The sequence below is a fragment of the Mus musculus genome, chromosome 10, assembly GCF_000001635.26.
Source record: "Mus musculus strain C57BL/6J chromosome 10, GRCm38.p6 C57BL/6J".
In the NCBI taxonomy this organism is placed as follows: Eukaryota; Metazoa; Chordata; class Mammalia; order Rodentia; family Muridae; genus Mus; species Mus musculus.
Window position 1 is genome coordinate 68,798,545 of NC_000076.6, and position 24,230 is coordinate 68,822,774.

General features: G+C 39.5%; 1 long non-coding RNA gene across 1 annotated transcript; it reads right to left on the minus strand.

Moving 5' to 3' along the window:
- Positions 1-235: 235 nt before the first annotated feature.
- On the minus strand, positions 236-24,230 carry Gm32931 (predicted gene, 32931). The gene is made up of 3 exons (NR_168586.1): positions 23,613-24,230; positions 19,672-19,861; positions 236-539 (listed from the first exon to the last, which is right to left on the minus strand). It is a non-coding gene; the product is annotated as a predicted gene, 32931 (long non-coding RNA).

Below are 24,230 nucleotides of genomic sequence, written 5' to 3' on the forward strand. Positions count from 1 at the left end.
TTTCTTACAGGTATTTAGGCTATAGCTGACTTTTTAGTTGCCAGTTACAATGCCACGGAATCCTGTTCACCTGCACAGGCAAGGGTTTCTCTGGTGTCACACACACACTCACACACACTCACACACACACACTCACACACACACACATACTCACACACTCACACACACACACACACACACACACACTCACACTCTCTTACTCATATTCAATGAGGGCTCTGGCTGACAGCTCTGAGACTCTTACTTACTGCCAAGTGGCTTTTCATTGATAGTAATTGCTTGTCTCCATGAAGTACACTCTGATGTTTGAGGATGTGTTTATCTTACATACCGAACAACTCGATATACTTAGTCCTTTATCTTAAACATGGATCATTTCTTTGCAATGAGAATATTCAAGATCCTCTTTTCTGGCTCTTTCCAATTACTAAATAAAGCACCATTGACTGAATCATCCTTCTTTTAACCGATTTCCAGACATTATTCCACGTGTCTCTCTGTTATGGGATTTCCATTAGTCATTCTCTTCAAACAGATTCCTACAAGACAAATTATTATTTGTGAATGGTCATATATCTGTAGTTGTATATACATGTTCATAGTTGCATTTTTAGACATCTATAAACTATATTGGGTCAAAATTTCTTGCTTCTCTTATTTCATTTGTTAAGGATTTTTTGGGGGAGGGGGCACAAGAATGAGAAGTAGCTAAAAAGATTTTGACTTCCATGAGCTTCATGTTTCCTTCTTTCTTTTTCCCTTCAGAGGTAAAACCCTCAACTGTGGCCCTTTTGACCTTTGGGGTCAGGTCTTTCTTGCGGTTGGATTACCCTGTGCATCACAGGACATGGACTAGTCTCAGTGGCCCCCAGTAGCACAAGCCTATGCAGGTGTGAACGCCAAAAATGACCCTAGGCATTGCCAAGTGTTCTTGTGGGAAAAATCATGTCATGAAATAACCCCAGGTTTATCATTCTAAATAAATATGTTGAAATGAAGACTGAAATCCATTGTCTTCTGGCTAAGCTTGGGGAACTTAACCGAGCCATGGTAGTATTAAATTGGGAGACAGTAGTCAATTTGAATGTATGTAGATCAATTTATGACCGGGATGTAAATCAAGATTGGCATTTACTCACGGAGGCTATTTTACATGTCAGTCAATTAAATTTAAGCAGAATATAATTGCCTCTTAAAAGATAAATGTGGGAGAATTAGATTCTATCATTTGTTGTAGAAATTGTTTATGCCTGAGCTGACAAATTTCAATTTCCTCCCACTTTTTCTCACCCTTATGCCCATCCTCTTATAGTAAAGATGGTGAGGCAGCCAGGCAGACACGTATAAAGATAGCCAAACACAGTAACAGTTGGTGCCGAGACAGAGGAGATTCAGGGGTGATGAGGAAAACGCTTACTGGACCCACACGCTGCAGAGAGACGGCTGTAACCTAGCCCTCTGTGCTTTCATGACCACTAGGAAAAAGGAAACCTGGTCATTCACAGTCCCCAGGGACCATCTGTCAGGGACAATACTGATGGTTCTGAGACCTAGGTCAGACAGGAAGTCATCCCTCTGGGCCTAACAGAGGCCCTTTGTACACCCTGCATCAGTCCGCATCCTCAGCAAACACTGTAATAAGTTGTCCAAGCTTAGAAGAGGCTGTAATTGCCTGTTTTAGAAAAATACTGATTGTAATTTACAGCTCTCACAAATACTCCTGAAATCACCAAAACGGTGTATGTTTAAGAATTTTCTACATAATACTTTAAAAATAATTCTTGCAGGTGTCTATTTGACGTTCTGCAATTTTTTGATGAATTTATGTCTTTTTTGACTCTACTCTTAACAGGCTTTTAAAATACCATGATTTGTGCCTTGACCCCCCCCCCCAACCCCAAATACTCAATGGAGCCATTGTGGGGTCACTGTGGCTTGTGCTACTAACTTAATAGCGATTTATGTAACTTCATTTCCCCAGTCAGCTCAGTCGCTCACACACTGTAAGTCTCAGGGGCACCTTATAAATTAATAATTTTTAAAAGCCTGTAATAATAGCTGCGAAACCAGCAAAACCAGCGCCAGGCAGGTTTCACTTTCTGTTCCAAATTGCTAGCACAGGTCTATTAGCAAGCTGTGCAAGACAAAGCTTAGAACATCTTTGCGTATAACCCGTCCTTAAAAGAAGATTCTACAGAGTCGGTCCAGGTGAAACAGCTAAGATTTTCAGTTCTTGTTGCAATTCAGAAAACGCTGGTATTTATCATCATCATTATTGTTGCTATCGTTACAAATAGTAGAAGTTGGGATGCATAAATAAAGCCCTGCCCCAGAGGCAGCCTGGAGCTATATTCCAGCAAGTTAGTGTGTGACTGTATTAGGAGAATTTTATCCATCATCAATAAAAAATGAGCATCACCATTATTATGTCAGTTTCCACAGTGACGGCTGTTTCTGTTATTACATCTCATAGTAAAAGGGCGATTCTCTTCCCCCATTCTATGGTGTCAACCCATCCACCTTTCCCACATGAAAATAAAACGCACAATCTTATATGGACTCTTCCCTAGTGAGCACGAATGCCCGTGTAGACGGGGGCCTTGGTCACAGTGATATTAAATGGTGGGCAGGAAGGAAAAGTAAACTGCATTTTTAAAAAAAAGTAGAACAATAATAACCCTGAAACACTTCCGTCCCTTTATCCAGAAAGGAATAGAGCTGAATTAAATTGGATAAAAATACATATTTTGCAGAGTGTGCCTATGCTTTTTAGTGGCAGAATTAGGCCAGACCAACGCCCTTGATGCTTCACTGGACACACTGTCTGGTACACCAATAGAAGCAAATTCTTCACTATACCCCAAGCTCACTGGGTCAGGCCTGTGAATAGAGAATGAAACAAAGACATGCCCCTCCCCAGCATCATGGTAGTTAGAGGCCCCTTCCTCCACTGTTCTTTCCCTTTCCTCCCCTGAACATTAGTATTTCTATCATCATCGTAGTCATTGTCGTCGTCACCATCATCACCATTAAAATTATTACTATAACAACAACAACAACTACTACTACTACTACTACTACTGTTATAACCCAACAAGCCCAAATGATGCCATCAGAGGTATTGATAAGACTTACAGTTAAACCCTTGAAGAGTATGCACAGGAAAGTTCCAGAAGACAAAGTTTGGAATAGCATTTCTGACTTATGGTCCACTACCACCCCATTTTAGCTGTCTTCATTTGTGGTGGCCTTCCACTCTTAGTACAAGGGCATCTGACCACCTGACATGATTCCCCACTCTAAGCAACAGTGACTGCCTCGTCTGCACACTTTCTGTTTGTAGCCAATTGGGCTTTAGTAATCAGTTGTTTTCTCTCTCGCCCCCCCCCCCCATGGATTTAGCAGGTTAGCTGTGAAAAGGCTTCATTCTTTTATGGGCAAAGGATCAGAGAAAGCTAACCCGCCCATAGAAAAAGAACGTGAGAGAATCAAATACAAGAAATGGAGGAGGGCTGCTGAGATGACACAGAGAGGATACAGAGACTGAGGTCAGGGCATGGAATCCAGGCAAAGAAGGAGAGTACCAATTTCTACAAATTGTCTTCTGATCCTCATATGTATGTAGTGGCATTCAGGGGCTCACATACCCGCACCAAATCAATCAATCAATCAATCAATCAATCAATCAAGAACATTTAGAAATAGGAGCCGAGGCTTAGTAGATTAATAGGTGCTCCTGAGGGGAGGGGAGGGGAGGGGAGGGGAGGGGAGGGGAGGGGAGGGGAGGGGAGGGAAGGATCATCTTCGTGGATCCCCATTCTATGTCCCTGTGAGGTCCCACTGAGCAGCATACTTCTCCTCTGGTGTGGTGAGACTCCAAGGTCTTGGTGCCAGGGTTCTGCCGTGCTTCTAAATTGGTATAGGGTCTAAAGCTGCAGGTATGTGTCTTAGTTAGGGATTTACTGCTATGAACAGACACCATGACCAAGGCAAGTCTTATAAAGGACAACATTTAACGAGGGCTGGCTTGCAGGAGTCAGAGGTTCAGTCCATCATCATCAAGGCAGGAGCACGGCAGCATCCAAGTAGGCATGGTGCAGGAGGAGCTGAAAGTTCTACATCTTCATCTGAAGGTTGCTAGCAGATTATTCACTTCCAGGCAGCTAGGTTGAGAGTCTTAAAGCCCATGCCCACAGTGACACACCTACTCTAATAAGGCCACACCTTCTAATAGTGCCACTCCCTGGGCCAAGCACATATAAACTATCACAGAATGAAAAGTCCTAAAACCATCTGAATCCATATCTTTCCAAGGAAAGAATACCTGACCGGGAGCCTTCTCAGGGCCATCCATAGGAGAAAAGGGACTCCATATGTAGACTCTGGCAACCACAGGTAAACTGTAGCATAAGGGTGTGCACATGTATGCACACTAAAATAAATAAATAGAAGTTAAAGAAAATAATAATTAAGGTGTTATCTTTTAAGATCAAAGATTTGGAAGAGAAACAAAAAATTTTATTTATTTAATTCATTCATTCATTCATTCATTCATTCATCCATTTATTTATTTATTTAAGGCCTGATGGGTGTTCTTGGTTTTCTGCAATCAGTTTGGGTCAACATACCTTTTATCTCTGGCGAAAACACAATCCCTGACAAAAGATAACATATCTATAAATAAATTCTTAGCAAACACATGGGACTTTTAAGTCAGAAAAATACAGGGATTGTAGTGATAATAATTAACAAGTTACTCTTTGCTGTAGGAATGAGAGGTAAGCATATCAAGACTAGAGCACTTATTAAGTGCTGGGTTTTGCTGTGACCAGAGCTTAATGAAGGCTAAGGCTAATAAGAAATAAATCCTTGACAAATAAACTTCAATACATAGAAGGATGCAAAAATAATAACTGCATTTAAATGTAAGGAAACACGAATGCTTACCTTCAGGACATAGAGAGAGCTCAAAATCTGACATGTTCCCAAGGATGCTTTTCAATGAATAGTAAATTTGGGGGGAAAAATCTCTCTTTGACTGTTTTCTACTACTATTTTTGAAAATTTTAAATTAATTCTATGGTCTGTCTATTTGGCTAAGCAACAGATTAGCCAAGGAGATCATGTTGCAAGACATGCTGGGACCATCCAGCACCTCCCAAGGATGGGGACACAGCTGAGGATCATGAAAGCCATGAAGCAAGCATGGTATAAAGAAAACAGAGCCTCTCGTTTCCATCCACCCTTCCTGTTATTTTCTCTCCACATAGCTGTGAAGCCTTCCCCTACTGACAACAATCTTAGCTTCTCTGAGCTAAGTAGCAAACATCTGTACTTAGCCCTCATAGTTTTTCAAACGTAAAAGTCTTTCTTGTTTCATAAAAAGAAAAGGCTGTCATGTGTTTCAGTTAAATAGTTTTGTTGGTAACTAGTTTATACAAACCACATTCTTCTACTAGGTATGCAAAGAAATTGGTTTTTTTTTTCAGTTATACTTAATAATACCACCACAGCCAAGATGCATAGCAACGGTCTTAGCTAAGATCACCATCTATGTGTTCGTACTCAATCCCATTAGGTAACAACTGGCCTCTTTCTTGGCTCCTCATATAAATGGGATAATAGAAACCACAGTCTCCAGCCCCTGCTTCCTTCCATCTCAATGACTCAGCAAAGATTTGTCTAAATTGCAAGTGTATGACTTTGCTGACTAATATTCCGTTGTATAGCACTATGACAACTTTTGTATCATTTCATTAGTTTGATGACCCATGATAATTTTAATGCATGGGGAAATTCCAAACAAAGGTGCTTTACCTATTTGTAGGAGGCTACAGCATAATTATATCTAATTCTCTTCAATACATACCTTTGGTTAAGAGAAAAATAAAAGAAAGAAGAACAAAGCAGATCAGGTCACTTGTCATGACAGTGATGAACAATACTCTCGACAAACGTACAGCCTTGGAGCACTCACAGACTTCTCTGAGGCCAGAGACGCATTGATAATGCCACAGTCACATCTCAAACATCTCTGTCTCTGAGCCTTCAAACCGACTTTGCTTACCAATGGCTGTGGCTGTATTCTTTAGCCCTTAAGGGGTGTTTACATAGGAACTTTAAATGATGTTAGTGCTTAAGTAGCCCAGATGGCACTCATAAACCCAACCCATACCATGTCTCACCTACGAGCACTGCACTTTCACATAAAGTTTAACAAATAAATAAAGAATAAAAGAAGCCATTCCCTTCCAGCAAGGAGAGACTGCCCAAAGAAGATCCAGCAGGGAAACCTCAGAATGTTCTGGCTTCTCTGCCTGGCATGCAATGAAAGCCCCCTAAAACAATCATCAACTCATAGGACCCAACAAGAACTTCCCAGGGAAGTCTTACATGATAGGTAGGCTCATCAAGAGGAAACAAAAAGTTATAAAAACTAGAAAAAAATTTAAAATACTAAAGATGCACTGGTGTTTCCGTGGCTAAGAGATATGGGGCCATTGTGGGAAGAAAAGCTAATTCTACATAGAGCAATCAGATATTCAGTCAGTTGCATGTGGTCATGAGCTGTTGGGATATAAACTCAAGATGGCACGTCATGAGAGATGCATCTAGGGAAACAATTAAGAGAGAAATCTGGAGGTAAAATCCCTGGACTCAGCTCTCTTCCTAAAGAATTATCATCCTCTAAGATAACTGAAATCTCTTCGAGAGTCTGGGAGGATACAGAGTGTGTTAAATTACTAAGAACTAAATAAATGGTTTTTATAGATATGCAGGCATTTCTTCTTTTATGTTATCAGATGCCTGGGGATAAATGGAGCAAACAGCAAACAAATACATTCAAAGGAAATTAATTAATTAGCAAACTGCTTGTAGTTCAACATCAGAATTAATGAAACTTGCTACAGACATCTTTTAAATTGATTATTACAGATTGTAACCAAAAAGCATAAATGTTAAGTCAATGACCTTGGGAATCTATTATAACAGTTTTAGATTTTTATTATTAGGGCCTGGCTGTTTTCTGAGTCTAAGAGGCTACCAGAAAGGATAGTAGTTTTCAAGGCTAAAAATTTGCTCTCAGACTTCATTGCAATATTCCTCTAATTTTTTGAAACATACTGATTTTGAAACTGCAAATCAGGAGGATGTTTGTTGAGGGTTTTTCAGAGGAGACTTCAAATTTCAAGTGGGTATGGTAGTGTGTGGCTGTGATCCCAGATCTAAGGAGGTGGAGGCAGGGGAATCAGAAGTCCGCGATCAGCCTCAGATACAGAGAATCTGAGGCTAGCCTGGGCTATACGAGACCCTGTATCAAACACTCAAAAGGAAATAAGACATACTTTTTAGAGGAGTCTGGAAATTAGCTAAAAGACAGTCAGAATGGCATAGCACGCAAACATTAGTTTAAAAATACAAAAAATAATAAAGCTTATTAAAGGTATACAGGACTACAGATATAGATGTGAAACAATGCAACTGAAGCTCATTAGAGCATGATACGATACACATTGGATTCTATGACTAAAAGTACAACAGGCATACACAGATTGGGGACTATGGAATATTTTAATTAAAAAAAAAAGAAGGATTATTGCTGCAGTCTTGTAATTATTGAGACTGCTGACCAGTGCTGTTTAAAACTCTTTGTAGTTCAGGTTCATCATCATTTTGGATAGAAATAGGGAAATGGCATATACTGCCTCTTACGAAGCAGGGTTTCTTGCATCATCTAGCCTAATTAACTGGTTAGAATAGACATCTATAAAATGGCAGCCTAGCACTTCAGGGTCCATTATCCTCACCCTGTGAAGCTGTTCTCCTTAGCTGACTGATTTCTCTCCGTCAGAGCTTGAGGATCCTGCCCCATGACATATTGAGAGAAGCCTCTATCCCAAATCTCTTTCTCTCTTCAATCCTCTCAGTGGTTATGACAAGCTGCTAATGGGTTATGTAATGAGCTAAAGTCCCCAGAAGGCTGTGTCATATGGTTGGACTTTGGGTTTACAGCTTAACACAGTTCATCCCATCAAAATTCAGCAGTGTGTGATCTTGTGTGCATGCTCTTCTAGACAGCACACTGTAATTAAAACTGTTGAATTTTTAAACATTTGCTCTAGAAAGCAACCAATCCCCTAAATCATACCAAAAAGAAAAAGAAAAAAATCAATAGACCCAAGGAGAAATGTTTCCAGGTAAATGTGTAACTGAGAGCTTTCTCACCTGTGTGTAAATTTCCTGGAATAACAACTGTGAGAGTTAAATATACTTATAAATACCTAAACCACATAGCTAGGCATGTTCTCTGACTAGCTCATAACTTAATATCTTGTTTATTCTAATCTAAGTTCTTCCATATGGCTGGTTACCTCCACTCCTCCTCCTCCTCCTCCTCCTCCTCCTCCTCCTCCTCCTCCTCCTCCTCCTCCTCCTCCCTCCTCCTCCTCCTCCTCCTCCTCCTCCAAGTTTTCCTGGGTAAAATCTCCTGATCTCCTGATTCATTCTCTCTCTCTCTCTCTCTCTCTCTCTCTCTCTCTCTCTCTCTCTCTCTCTCCATTTAATCTCCCTACCAGATGTCCTGCCTTCTATTTCCTGCCCAAGCTTATAGGCCAATGGACATTTTATTGACAGGTGCTGCATCCATACAGTACACAAGAGATTCTCCCTACATGTTTGCATGCTGCACATTGAAATGTATTTCAGGATAAACATTTTCAGTGTCCAGTGACCGGTCCTTTCAGGAAGACGGTCAATATTATTTGGAGGCTTTCAATAGAAATAAACCATATTTCTCTTTCCTCATTAAAGAGGATCTTTATTTGACTTGCAGACTATATTAATATGCCATGGAATTTCACTATCTTAAGATATGTTATCAAATGATTCTAAATCAGAGTCTTGGAATATACTACGTTATTTTTTTTTAATTTGTTTTGCAACAAATCCCTTTTGGCAGGCAGCTTGAGGGTCTTGGATATCATTCCAAGACTGGCTTTCCCCAGCTGTAGGGTTGGGAATTGCAGTAACGACTCCTTATTTTTATTCCAGTTTGTCTCATTGTGAGCAAACAATTTTTTGTTCAGTTGCCAAAGTGATATTAGCTACTACTTTATTTGGAGAATTAACAAACTTCCTGCCAGGCTTAGGAGTAAAAGAATATATATATATATTCATAAGTTTTCAATGAAATGGTAACCGATTGTCAAATTCAGCAGAAATACTGCAGAAATTTTACACTAGGCCCTTATAAATAATACCTATATCATAGAGATAAGAGACAAAATATATTGGGTATTCAAACATTGATATAAGCCTTGCCAGGACAAATTATGGTTAAAACCAAAAAACCGAACCAAACCAAAAGTCAAAAGCTAAGCGATGGTCAGAAACGAATCCCCTCTGCCTGATTCACGGTCTTACATTAACGACTAATTCATATACAAGAAGACTAAGAATCACTGAACACAACTCCACATTATTGTACCTAAAGGAAGTAGGCCTTACAAAAAAAGTGCTCACTAAACAATAAGGCATAAATTCCATGAGACAACACACAATGGTGAGACAACACTACAAGAGAATTCACGAATGTACCCGTTCTGCTGGTGACGTCATACAGAACCCATCCCAAAGACCAGAAACGATTTCTACCGAGCGAGGAAGAGCAGCCGCGAAGGACACGCGGGAAGATCTGAGCGGCTCCTGGAAGAAGGCAAAGTCGAAGGAAAGCACTACACCGCTCAAGCACCTCGGCCTGTCGTGAACACTGAAGTCTTTAAATCTGGCGAAATTCGATCAGATGTGCTGAGTGGCACGCAAGCTAATAACGAATCAAATCAAATCAAAGTGAAGTGTTAAATATAATTGAAATAATCTTAGAACCTACAGGAAAATCATTACAGGAGAAGACAAAAAAAAAAAAAAAAAAAAAAAAGATAGAAACTTTCACATCTCAGAAACTCCCTTTAGCAGTAGACTTCCCAGAAGTCCATGCAGTTGTGCGTTAGAGGCACTGGGCACAATGACTGTTGGGCAAGATTTTATGTCCAGCTACATTTTAAATATAAAGGGAAAGAGACTTTCAAACACATACCCAGTGAAGAGTGTTGATACACTCATCTCAAAGAATAATTAACTCTTTTCAAGAAGAAACACGAACTCAGATGTTGACAGAATGTCACTGAATATAATTGTTTATTGACTGCTAAAACAATGTACGACTTTGCACATTTTACATGTAAAATTATAACTTTAATTGGAAATAAGAGAGCTTATTAAAGAAGGATTTTTAAAAATAATCTCTATATTGTACTGGACAGAAAAATGTCACACACGTGAGAACTTGTTAGGTAATGTTAGTAACTGCACTGTTTGGTTTAATCCAGAGTATCTACTGATTTCATGAGGACTTCTAAGCCGATAGAGGAAAATATAAGACAACATTAAACATTTTATTAACTTGAATCAGAATAGGTAAAGAAAGAAAAAAATGGAAATGCTATGAACAGGAAACCCAAAGTCTGATGATAAAAATAAATCTAAATAAATAAAAATATATCTCAGGCTGGGTGGCACATGCCTGTATTTCCAACACTGAGGAGATAGATAGACACAGAGGGGGTAGCTACACATATGTGACCAGGTAGATCTAAACAGGATCTAGCATTTTCCCAAGGCAGCTGGATTTTATTATGACCAGAACCTCAAGAAAAGACTAAGCAGATCAATAAAGGTAGGAGATCAAGCTTACAATAATTGCTCTCTTATGTTTGTTAATCAAAATCCAAGCTAAAACTACCTTATCAAACTGGAAGTGGATGGATAGATAGATAGATTGATAGATACATAGATGATAGATAGAACTTCATACTTACAAACAATAGAAAAAAATCAGATTTTCTTTTTCTTAAAAAGCTGGTCTGATGTAAAGTTCAGACCAATAATTATATGAGTGAAATTGAAACAAAGGGTAATAAAAAAGAATAAAATTCTTAAGCCATGCATCAGAATCATGGCTCTGTATCTTTGACTACGGGAAGCTGGCCTGCATCTGTACCAAGTCTTATTCTAGGTTAAACTCCAGCAGAGTGGAAAGGTTGAACTTTGCAGACAGCAGATCAGAGTGGAACAGCGTCAGTCAACCATCAGAAACTGCATGATCCAAACAGGCAGAAGGAAGACAGTTGAGATGAGAATATTTTGAGTGATGTGCAAACCCAGAAAAAGGTTTCAGAGACAGGGAAGGGGGTGGAGGGAGCAGAGAGAGGGGGAGAAAGAGAAATGGAGGGAGAAGAGGAGGAGGAGGAAGGGGGAGGGAGAGGAAGAGGAGGAGGAAGGGGGAGGGAGAGGAGTAGGAGGAGGAAGGGGGAGGGAAGGAGGGAGAGATGGATTGACAACAAAGGAATATAAAACATACTTTCATTCCAAGCACTCAGGAAACATTACTTGCATTAATATATTCCACATTGTTTGACTCTCGAAAATTAAATTAAATTAGTAATCCAAGAGTAAATAGATGCTTTCTATTAGAATGTTTGAAATTTAGGAAGCATGTCTAAATTGCTTGTAGAAATTTAAAAATATTTAGAGCTGAATAACTACAAAATGCATTAAGTCATGATGAGAAATGTTTAGCTGGCGTTTTATTTAGAAGGAGATTAGAGCCTTGCATGCCTTCATTAAAAAGAAAAAAAACCTAGAATATTTGAAAGTAATGGATTCAGCTTTCAAATAAAGCAGGAACCAACAAGCTCTTAAATAGTAGAGAGACGAAATCTTCATAAGTAAGAAAGATTTTAATTCAAAATGAGTAAGAAAAGCAAATCAAATAAACCAAACTAAACATTCTTGTTTAAGAAACTAATAAATAATCACATTCCCAAAAGGAATGAGTAAGAAAACAGAGGAGCTGAAAACATTATGAACAAACATGATATAATCACAGATATATTTATTTTTTGAGGTCATAAAGGAGCATTGTAACAAAAAGTAAGAGATGATTGAAAACTTAATGAAATACAATATTATTTTATTATTTATTATCCTTATTTTTGAGACAGACTCTCACTATGTAGCCTTAGCTAGCCTGGAGATCACTAGAAATACAATATTTGTAAAGAAAATGGCCAAATCAAAACCAAGAAACTGTAACAAATGGCCATTAAAGGAATTTAATCTAGGATCAAAATTATTGACTTCCTAGCTTATTTTCCAACAAAATGAATTCCAGGGCGTGACTACTCTTAGGGCCCACTTTGTTCAAACATTTAAAAGTCAGTAAATACAAAATATTTACCCAAACAGAAAAACGGAGGAAGCTGCCAACTTTTCTTTTTTTACAAGGCAAGAAATAACCTTGAAATCAGAATCAGAAAAGAACACACATAAAAGCATAAAAATTATGAGTGCAGACAGAAAGTTCCTAAATAAAACCCTAGCGTAACATGAGCAGGCAGTTCACAGAGGAAAAGACTTACAGGCATGTTAGCTTAGACTTTACTAGCATTTAAGCAAAAGCACATAATTAAAACACAAAGACTGGGGCTGGGGAGGTGGCTCAGTGGTTCAGAGTGAGCACTGCAGGTGCAGAGGGCTGCCGCTCACTGCCCCTTCGGTGCATCTCACAGCTGCTTGCAACTTGAGCTTTAAGGGATCTGACGCCCCCTGCTGGCCTCAATATACACCTGCAGTCATGTGCCTATGCACAGCAACCACACTTGCAAACCAAATTACTATTTACATAAACGATTGCAAACATCTAGGAGGTCTGACAATAGGAAATATTGGCAAAAGTGGGGAGAAACTTATAATATCCATCTTTGGTGGGGAAGTTGTAAATTGCTACAACTGCAAATATTTTGTTCAACAATTGTGTAATATCCAATGCAACTGAAAAAACAACTCACCTGCATGAACTGAAGCGTTATTGATTTGTGGTGTGTGAACTGAAGTATTACATGTGTGTGTGTGTGTCTACTGAAGCACTATTTACATATGTGTATTTGTGAGTGTGTGAATGATAGCATTGTTGATTTGTGGGTGTTTATGTGTATGTGCTGAAGTACTGCTTATGTGTATGTGTGGGTGTGTATGTGTAAGTGCTGAAGTACTGCTTGTGTGTGTGAGTGTGTGTGTGTATTGAAGCACTATATGTGTGTATATGGGAATATGTGAATTACAGCACTATTGATTTGCGTGGGTGTGTATGTATATGTGCTGAAGCACTTATTTGTGTGTTTATGTGTATGTGTGTGTGTGTGTGATTGTGTGTGTGCTGAAGCACTAATTATGTGTGAGTGTATGAATGACTCTATCCATTCTGATGCCCCATCAACCACATAAGACAATCTTACAATGTTGTGTGGCAAGCACAAAGTTGTGCATAGAGATACTTAATAAATCATGTATTTTTGTGCTATCATAAAATATGAAGGATACATGTCATATCATCTCCCCCTACTGTAGGGTATTGTTCATGTAGACTGGACTAAGCCAAGTGCAGGAAGTTGAGGACATTAAATCACCTTGCTCTACAATGTTTTTCACTTGTAATCTGTTTTTCAGGATGCAAACCCCATGTGAGGTCAAGAAGTGAAATCTCTCAATGTTTTCGTGGGCTGAAATAGCTCAGAAACAAACAGGAGATTATTAAAAACTGAAGCTTCTGTTTACAGAGAATATAGATGATGTGTGAGCATCTCAATGGGTGTTGACAACTGGTTTACAATTGTAATGTTTCTTTCTGTGATAGGCTAAATGGCACCCCATGAATGATGTGTGTAGTTACCCATAGCCTACCAATATGATTCATTATGTATCTAGAGGATCTTGCAGTGATGGTCATATTATGAATCTAAAGGGTGGCGCGTTATCTTTTAGCACTGTGATTGGGTCAATAGTCTTCAGGTAAAGAAGACAGGCGTGTCGATGTCAGGATATGACAACCAAAATGGAGCTTGGAGAGACGTGGTTACAAGCTAAGGCATGTTAGTAATCTCTTGTACGTGGGGAAAGGGAGGGAGCTCGCTCCATAGATCCTCCGGAAGGAGTACAGAACTTTAATGGATTGAGTTGGACTTATGACCTCCAACCTTGTAAGACGCTAACCCTACACTGCTTTAAACTATAAACTGTTGAAAAATTGTTATAGAAAGCCACACTAGAACAGCAGCATTTCAACATTAATGATAATGATAATAATGAGGATGAGGATGATGACGATAATAATAATAATAATAATAATAACAACAACAACAACAATAATAAGCATCAGAACCATCCACCGAAAGCCAGAAGCTGTTAACAGCCAGCTTCTGAATCCAGCGACAGCAGTCTGTGTCCGTTGCCATGGTACCTGTCACACACCTCATGCGCATGCGTCCCCTGCATTAACTACGTCATGTGCAGATAAAAGATGCGCACCCTGACCCCTAGCTTCCTCTCTCTTTCTCACTTCTTTCCTTCACCTACCCCCATCAGGAGCGCCTCTGTCAATAAAGACCTCTCACTTGAGATCTGTGCCGGCATGGCGTGATCTCTCCAGGAGTGCGTGGCTCCATCTAATAATAACAATAATAATAAAATATCTTCACAAGTAGAACCAAAATGGCAGTTCCTTAACTTTAAAAGACGTCTGTATTCATACAATGCAAACATCCTCATAGCCAAGTGTGGATTATGTTCCTCTGAAATCATATGTGAAACAGAGTTGTTCATTATTCCTTTTTTTATTTAATGCCATATTGGAAATTCTTCCAAATCCTGGAATGCAGGAAAAATGGACGATGAAAATCTTGAAGGGATATAAAGGAAATTTCCATTATTTGCAGATGGCATGATGAAGAATAAAGATCCAGAAGAATCTGTAATGAATATTGAAGTGGAGATGTGAATTTAGCAAATCAAAAGGACATGAGGCTCTTTGAAGACCTGGCTAATTTCGTAGCCATTACAGTCAAAGATGAGTCTGGAACATTCTGTTATGTCAAAAATTAAAGCAGTGCCCACAAGTAGAAGGGGGCTGTGTCAAGATGTTAACAAAGACAATTCCAGGAGGCTCCTTACTGTCTCTATAAAAGAAAATTTATTCTCAGAATTAGTAGAAGCAGGCATTGACATTGGATAAAATGATAATACATAAGCCAGTAATGACAGCAAATGAATAATGAGGAGAGAGCTATTTTGTTCAATACAGGCTTGTATTAATTCACACAAGTATCACAGATGGTTCCTTAAACTATTAGATAGATAGTTAAAGAGGACTGAGTCTTTTTTCAGCTTTAAAGTATCTCCTCACACTTCAGCGACTTATTAATTAAAGAGATATAGATGTCAATGAGGAATTAATGATCATCTTACAGTGAACATGACAGCCATCAAATGATCAAACATAATTCCATCTGCAGATGACAAACCTATACCTTCAGATATGTGTAATAGAAAGGCTAGATATGATGGAGGGATGGAGGGAGGAAGGGAGGGGAGGGAAATTAGGTAGAATATGATATATCACTTATAGGCAAATAAATAGATTAGGTCAATAGAAGATTGATAGATAGATGATAGGTACCTTACAGATAGAGCTCAGGGATTGGTGGGTTTTTCTGTTAAGGGATTGGTGGGTTTTCATGCCCAGGGTTTGGTAGGTTTTGTGGTAGCTGAATGTGTCCATAGATAGATAATGTATGATAAAGGCTATATACAACTGTCTGCCCCACCTCTCCTTCTGTCTGTCTGTCTGTCTGTCTGTCTCTCTCTCTCTCTGTGTGTGATGCTGGCAAACTGTGAAAAATTAATTCACATTGAATGTATTACTTTACTGGAATTTGTGAATAGTCTCTACATGGAGAATTTAGAAAAATAAAAGAATATATATAGCCGGGCATGGTGGTGCATGCTTTTTTTTTTTTTCATTTTTTATTAGGTATTTAGCTCATTTACATTTCCAATGCTATACCAAAAGTCCCCCATAGCCACCCACCCCCACTCCCCTACCCATCCACTCCCCTTTTTTGGCCCTGGCGTTCCCCTGTACTGGGGCATATAAAGTTTGCGTGTCCAATGGGCCTCTCTTTTCAGTGATGGCCGCCTAGGCCATCTTTTGATACATATGCAGCTAGAGTCAAGAGCTCCGGGGTACTGGTTAGTTCATAATGTTGTTCCACCTATAGGGTTGCAGATCCCTTTAGCTTCTTGAGTACTTTCTCTAGCTCCTTCATTGGGGGCCATGTGATCCATCCAATAGCCGACTGTGAGCATCCACTTCTATGTTTGCTAGGCCCAGGCATACTCTGACAAGAGACAGCTATATCAGGGTCCTTTCAGCATAATCTTGCTAGTGTATGCAATGGTGTCAGCATTTGGAAGCTGATTATGGGATGGATCCCCGGATATGGCAGTCTCTACATGGTCCATCTTTTTATCTCAGCTCCAAACTTTGTCTCTGTACCTCCTTCCAAGGGTGTTTTGTTCCCACTTCTAAGGAGGGGCATAGTGTCCACACTTCAGTCTTCATTTTTCTTGAGTTTCATGTGTTTAGGAAATTGTATCTTATATCTTGGATATCCTAGGTTTTGGGCTAATATCCACTTATCAGTGAGTACATATTGTGAGAAAAATAAAAGAATATATATAGCCGGGCATGGTGGTGCATGCTTTTAATCCCAGCACTTGGGAGGCAGAGGCAGGCAGATTTCTGAGTTTGAGGCCAGCCAAGACTACACAGAGAAACCCTGTCTTGAAAGAAAAAAAGAATATATATAATATACACTACTGCATTCATGAATGAGAATGTGTACTCTTATACAAATCAGTATTATTCCTAAGTATACTTACTATCTAAAAGCAAGAAAATCAAAAGAATTCATCCATTCAAAAAAGAATTTCATAGATACAATAGATGGATGGATGGATAGATAGATAGATAGATAGATAGATAGATAGATAGATAGAATAGATGGATGATAGGTAAATATCTGCCATTTGGATATAAAACTCAAAAGGTAAACAGGGCAATGTAGTCATAATATTTACAATTTGAAAGGGAGTGTGAGTACATATCTGGAATTCCCTCAGAGTAAGAAAGAAATGAAAATCTGATTGGAGCACTTAGATACAACCCTTCATTCAAACAGAGTAGTAAGCATATAAGGATGTGGCTTCGTGGGTCTGTAGGGAACAATTGTCATTGACTTTAGAGAAGGAGGCATGATTATCAGTGATGTGCATTCCCAGGATGAAAACAAGGCATTGCATAACACACCATTCTGCCAAGTCGATAGAGCACTGATAGCTCCAACAGGCAGCTGGTCGATTCTTCTTTTTTTTAATTTAATTTTATTTTAAAAAATTAAAATCGATTAAAAAAAGCGATTCTTCTTTTTTAATTTAATTTTATTTTGTTTATTTTATTTTATTAGATACTTTCTTTATTTGCATTTCAAATACTATCCCGAAAGTTCGCTATACCCTACCCCCTCCCTGCTCCCATACCCACCCACTCCCACTTCTTGGGGCCCTGGCATTCTCATGTACTGAGGCATATAAAGTGTGCAAGTCTGTATTTATGTGTGAAGAGACAGAAGTGATGCAAGAACTGGTTGAAAAAACATGTAACTCTGCTCATCTTTCCAAGTTTGTTTTTCCACTTTTTTTTTCTGACATAGCATTGACTGAAAGCAACTTGACAGAACAAAGAGTTAAGTTGGAAGAAAGACTTTAGTCGGCTTGCATGTTACAATGGAAGCCAAGGCAGAGACAGAAGCAGAGATCATGGAGGAGCACTGCAGGCTGGTTTGCCTCCTCTGACTTGCTCAGCAACTTTCTCATACAGCCCAGTCTGCAGGCCTAGGCTTGACACCACCCGTGGTGGGCTGTGCCTTCTTCTACTGATAACAATAAAGAAATGGCACACAAACTTGTTCACAGGGCAGTCCATTAGAAACAGTTTCTCAATTGAGATTCCCTCTTGCCAATTTGACAAAAAAACAAGCCAAACCAAACAAAACAAAAAAAATTCAAAAAACAAAACAAAAAAACTAGGCAACATCAATAGTTGTTATGCTGTTTGTTGTAAGAGATGCGAACTATGAGAGATTGCTGCCAGACTATCAACTTTGTGAACTCTTAACTGTCAAGCTCTTCTGCGAGGAGTGCTGGAGAAAGAAGAGCTGGTTTTCTGAGTCTCTGACTACCTTATCTAGTGCATAGAAGCCATTTCCAGTTTTATTATATTTAAGTTATTATAACATGATGGTTCTTGGTGGTATTACTATGATTGATTATTATTAATTATATTGCTATTCGCTATAACTGTTCATGTACACATGTGCGCCCATGTGTGTGTGTGTGTGTGTATAGGCACATCCATGTTGAGGTCAGAAAGCAACTTTCAGGAGTAGGTACTCTCTTTCCAAACTTTGTTGAGTCAGGGTCCCTGAATTTCTGCTGTGCTTTGCACCCTACACTAGCCAGCCAGGAGCTTCCTTTTGAGTCTCTTGTCTCTCCATCCCTTCTCATTGTGGGAGGGCTGTGAGCATGCCCGTCCATATGGCTTTGTATAGAGTTCTGAGACTCAAACTCAGATTATCAGGTACGTGCTGAAAGTTCTTTCATACACTGAACCATTTGACTCTGTTGATGTCACATTTTAATATGATGATTCCATTGTCTTTGTATTTTATTGCACTGTTTTTGCCATAGTTGACTTTGACAAGTGTTCTCTTTTCTCCTACCCACCCCTCTTCCTTGCATTTGCATACATTTAGACACATCCAAAATCTCTCAAGCAGTCATGAATAGCTGAAAAATGGCTTCTTACCCCATTTTCCAAGGTCTACTAGAGAGTTCAAGCTTTCCCAAGGACCAAGACACATGCCATTCATCAATGGGGTTTCTGCTCGGTCCATAAGGAGCCAATTTAAATTTCTCCCCACTAAGTAATACGGCAGGTCACGTCCTGATGTCAACATTTGCTTTGAGTTCTTTTCCACTCGGTGGGGTTTATAACATGTGTAAAGTATTTTCTTTCTTGGCTCTTCAAGAGTGGATTACACATGTATGTAAAAGCAAGAAGGAAATGAGTGTATACTTTTCCAGGAAAAAAAAGCCTTTCAAAAATGAATGATCACTTTATTATTTTCTCAGATAAAATTAACTCCATCACTTGAAAGAAATACAACACTCATATTTAATGCAAAGTATTGAGATGAGAGAATGAAATACGTCTATATTTATAATTCATCACAACATTTTATATTCAATTTTCACTTTGCCAAGATGCATCCATCACTGTAATTTAGAAAAATAGAAGAATCATTAATACTTTACGAAGAAATGTCAGGGGGTAGGCAGAATTCCTTCTAGCACAGGTTTTATTTCAGCACGTCGTATTTTCAGCTCTTTGATGAAGACAAAAATCCCAAGGGGAAAAAGTAAATGTTGCAATATGTCCTCTTAATATGTGAGACATACAGCATTAGCCATCGAAGATTACAAACGTAGTTAAAAAGTAGCATCTGTCCTCTGGTCCGTCCACTCTAGGGACTGACCACAGGAGCTGGCCACTGGAAGAATGAGAGTTCATTTTTCCTTTTGGGTCCAGTTTTCATGAAAAGACAGCATCATGTCTCTAGGGATTGGCCTCAGAGCAGCATTTTGTAAATCACTTACCATATATCAGTCTCCACTCGACAGACTATAAGTCGCTGGTGCTTTCTATTGGCGAAACCTCGGGATATCTATAAAATGGAAGGAAATGGTTTCCAGCAGGACAAGCTACACAGATGAAGACACACGTGTGCACAGTGAAAGTGGTCCAGACTTTCCCGCAGAACCCTCTTTCCTTCTTGACTTTCCAATCCTGCCGAGGAAAATTGAAGCTGTAAACATAATCTTAACTGAAACCTATTTTACTGGACTCAAATAATTCATCAACAATATCACAAGGTTTCTTTGCTCTTAAGCCATGTTTTCTGCTAATTGCCTGGCTGATCCTCTAGTGAGTCTGTAACTCTCCACTCAGGCCCTCTCAGAGCCTGATTCCAACTTGTCTCATATTAGTGATGAGAGCATTGGATCCACATGCAACTTGCTCTACATTAAAGCCTTTTGAGATGGTCCTTCTGGAGATTTGGTCTCTTTAACAGCTAAGAAAGCATGAAGAATATCGTGCAGAAACATTGATTCAAAGAGAAAGGACCGTGTGCCCCCCCACCCCCTGTCATTCATCATTGTAAATTAGATTTCTCTAAAATGAAGTTGCAAATATGGGTTTTATTACTCCATTTATAAGCTTAGACTTAAAAAGAAATAATCCAAACTGAAAAGCAGCTTTACCCTTTAAGGAAAAGGTGGCATGCATCCAGGTTCACAGGCAGCCAGAATCCAAACAGGTTCAACAAACAGCCATTTAATGGTGTGATTTTTCTGATGAGTGATAGATACAGATTCAGCCTGGAAGCTTTAAAAAAATGGTAATGAGGTTTTGGATAAAAATATGTTGGAAAAATCTCACCACCAAAGAGTCATACTATTGAGCAGAAAAGGGTAGCCTCTGACTCAGTTTCCCATTGTCTAGCTTCCTAAATACAAAGGACAGAAGGAGTCACACAGAAGCCAAATAAGAGACAGGTGATTCTGAGGACCAAAGGCCAAGATAGAAGTGAAGAGATACAGACTTAAAACCAAACAAGGACAATGTAAAAGCAGATAGAGCTACTAACTCTTGTCTTTCTTTCTTTTTTATTTATTAGGTATTTTCTTCATTTACATTTCCAGTGCTATCCCAAAAGTTCCCATACTCTCCCCCCCAGTCCACTACCCACCCACTCCCACTTCTTGGCCCTGGCATTCCCCTGTACTGGGGCATATAAAGTTTGAAAGACCAATGGGTCTCTCTTTCCAATGATACATATGCAGTTAGAGACACGAGCTCCGGGGGATACTGGTTAGTTCATACTGTTGTTCTACCTATAGGGTTGCAGACCCCTTTAGCTCCTTGGGTACTTTCTCTAACTCCTCCATTGGGGGTCCTGTGATCCATCCAATAGCTGACTGCGAGCATCCACTTCTGTGTTTGCTATGCCCTGGCATAGCCTCACAAGAGACAGCTATATCAGGGTCCTTTCAGCAAAATCTTGCTAGTGTATGCAATGCTGTCAGTGTTTGGAGGCTGATTATGGGATGGATCCCGGGGTATGGCAGTCTCTAGATGGTCCATCCTTTTGTCTCAGCTCCAAACTTTGTCTCTGTAACTCCTTCCATGAGTGGTTTGCTCCCAATTCTAAGAAGGGGCAAAGTGTCCACACTTTGGTCTTCGTTCTTCTTGAGTTTCATGTGTTTTTTGGCAAATTGTATCTTGTATCTTGGGCATTCTAAGTTTCTGGGCTAATATCCACTTATCAGTGAGTACATATCATGTGAGTTCTTTTGTGATTGGGTTACCTCACTCAGAATGGCTGAGAAGCACCTGAAAAAATGTTCAGCATCCTTAATCATCAGGGAAATGCAAATCAAAACAATCCTGAAATTCCATCTCACACCAGACAGAATGGCTAAGATCAAAAATTCAGGTGACAGCAGATGCTGGCGAGGATGTGGAGAAAGAAGAACACTCCTCCATCATTGGTGGGATTGCAAGCTTGTATAACCACTCTGGAAATCAGTCTGGCGGTTCCTCAGAAAATTGGACATAGTACTACCAGAGGATCCCACAATACCTCTCCTGGGCATATATCCAGAAGATGTTCCAACTGGTAAGAAGGACACATGCTCCACTATGTTCATTGTAGCCTTATTGATAATAGCCAGAAGATGAAAATAACCCAGATGCCCCTCAACAGAGGAATAGATACAGAAAATGTGGTACATTTACACAATGGAGTACTACTCAGCTATTAAAAAGAATGAATTTATGAAATTCCTAGGCAAATGGATGGAACTGTTGTCTTTCAAACCACACTTCAGGAAAGACATAGCCTCCAGCTGTTAAAATACACGGGTAAGCAAAAAAGATAGGAAACTTTTTCATTTACATAAGAACAACAACAACAACAACAACCAGCATCCATTGTAGTAAAATAACACCAATAATGGTGGAAAATCTCCAGCAAATCCAATCCCCTCAGTGGAAGAGAGTGCTGATGGTCAGAGGGATCAGACTGCATAGTCATGCTCTCAGGGTTTCCATGGAGGATGCTAGGACCTGCAATGGTGTCCCCCAGAAGCTGATGTTCCTGTCCTCCAAGATGCACACTCCAAAGAGTGTGTTTAACTTTTTAATTATTTCACATCATATGGGTGTGCCAGGGATCATGTTTTGTTAGGAGGATGTCAGGGACTGAGGCATTACACAAAAGAAAAAAATTGGTACTCTTGGAGGTTACACTTTTTTGGGGGGGGGGGAGCCAAAATCAAACATTATTTACAAAATTAATGACAACAATAGTTGATTGCCATCAAGTTGGTGTGAGTAAAAACTTCAGAAGTATCACTTCTTCTTCATAGGTTCACTTTCTTTTGGTGCCTTAATTCCTCCCTCTGGAGCCCTCAACATCCATCTTCCCTCATTTTGCTTTAACCAACCTGTTTTAACTTTCAGCATGGCTGATGGTTTTGTGCTGTAGTTCTGACAGGTGTCTTATCTCTCTAAACAAGGGTTTGGGATGCCAGCCAGGTCATAGAGTGATGGGACCCAAGCACTGAGGATACAAACTCCCCACAAGATAGGAGTCAAAACACAGCCTTGGGGATCTGGTGTTAATGGAATCGAATGAATGGTGACAGCAATGCATGTCACATGGGAGGAATTTTCATGAATGAAATCTGGGAAGAGCAAGTAACTTGGAGAACAGAATGGAGGACAGGTTGACTCCACTGTACAGACAGCGCTTATCCAGATGTTTAAAGAATGAATTCAAGTTATCTTACATTATAAAACCTTCTAAACTAAGCACAGTATAGTCACTTTGATTACTATTAGTTATTATTGTTTTCAATTAGGAAATTGTGTGTTTTTTCCCTTATGCTACCTCTAGATATGAAAGAAATATAATACAGATTTAAAATCTGAAATGGCCATCTCCACTCCATTTTAGATCTTACTTCTTTGTACCCTGCCTGACATGTGACTTTCAGACAAAGGGCAAACTCTGGGGAAGACAGTGTGAAGGGAATGAAAATTAAGAGTTACAGAGCAACAGATTATATCTGCAAAGGGCAGTCTGGTTGAGAACGATTACATAAAATATACAGTGAACTTGCTAAACAAAAGTGTAGAAAACAAATCATTAAAATAAAAAATAAAAAATAAATGACGAAAGACTTCCAGCTGTAAAGATGTGACCAGTGAGTATATGAAACCAGACTGTCCTCTGTATCTCACCAGGAGGTGTGAACAGAAGCATCAGTGAAGGATCAATGAAATCTAATCTTTTATGTAAGCTTGACAACATTCAGAATTAACTCAAACCTAAGATGCAGGGCACTCCCATAAGGGATTTTCTTGACTGGGTTATTTGAAGCACGAAGACACATCCTAAATGTGGGCAGCACCTTCTGGTGGCTGCCTGGGAAAAAGGATCTGGCATAAGGAAGATTTGTTCTTTGCCTACCTGTCTTCACTCTTGCTGGCAAGTTCATCCATGCTGTTGCTGCAGCAGTACTTCCCTCATATTAATAGCAACTTCTTCACGATTCTATCAAAGACTGATGTTTAACATCTCTCAAGTGTTGGGCCCTGTTAACTAAGGTCATAGTCTACCATTGTCCAGACAACTCTCTAGCTCTCTGCACAAAATGCCAGGCTCCCTTTACCAGCAGGGCTTCTCCTTATCTGACCTTATCTAGGGAGCCAACCCCCCTCCCCGACCCTCTACCTGTGGACTTTCCCTTAGTCTTGGTTAGATTATAGGTTCAGCTTCCTTTCTATCCTTCCTGATAAGAACCAATAGCAAGCACCTGGAATTCCTGGAATATCCCTCCATGCAAATAAGCTACGTTAAATTGTACCTAATAGTACATACCTACCCTTGAAATTCCTACCCCCTTCCCCAAAATCTATATAGCCCTTGATTCATCTCAATGAACATTGAGCTGCTTCTTTGAAGCTTATCCTGGTAGTCATTTCTGTTGTACTCATGGGCAATCAGAACCCTGGCCTTCAACTCTGTTTCCTTTGTTCTCATGGGCTGGTGGCCAACAGTCCCTGGGGAGAAGGGAGGAGCACACTC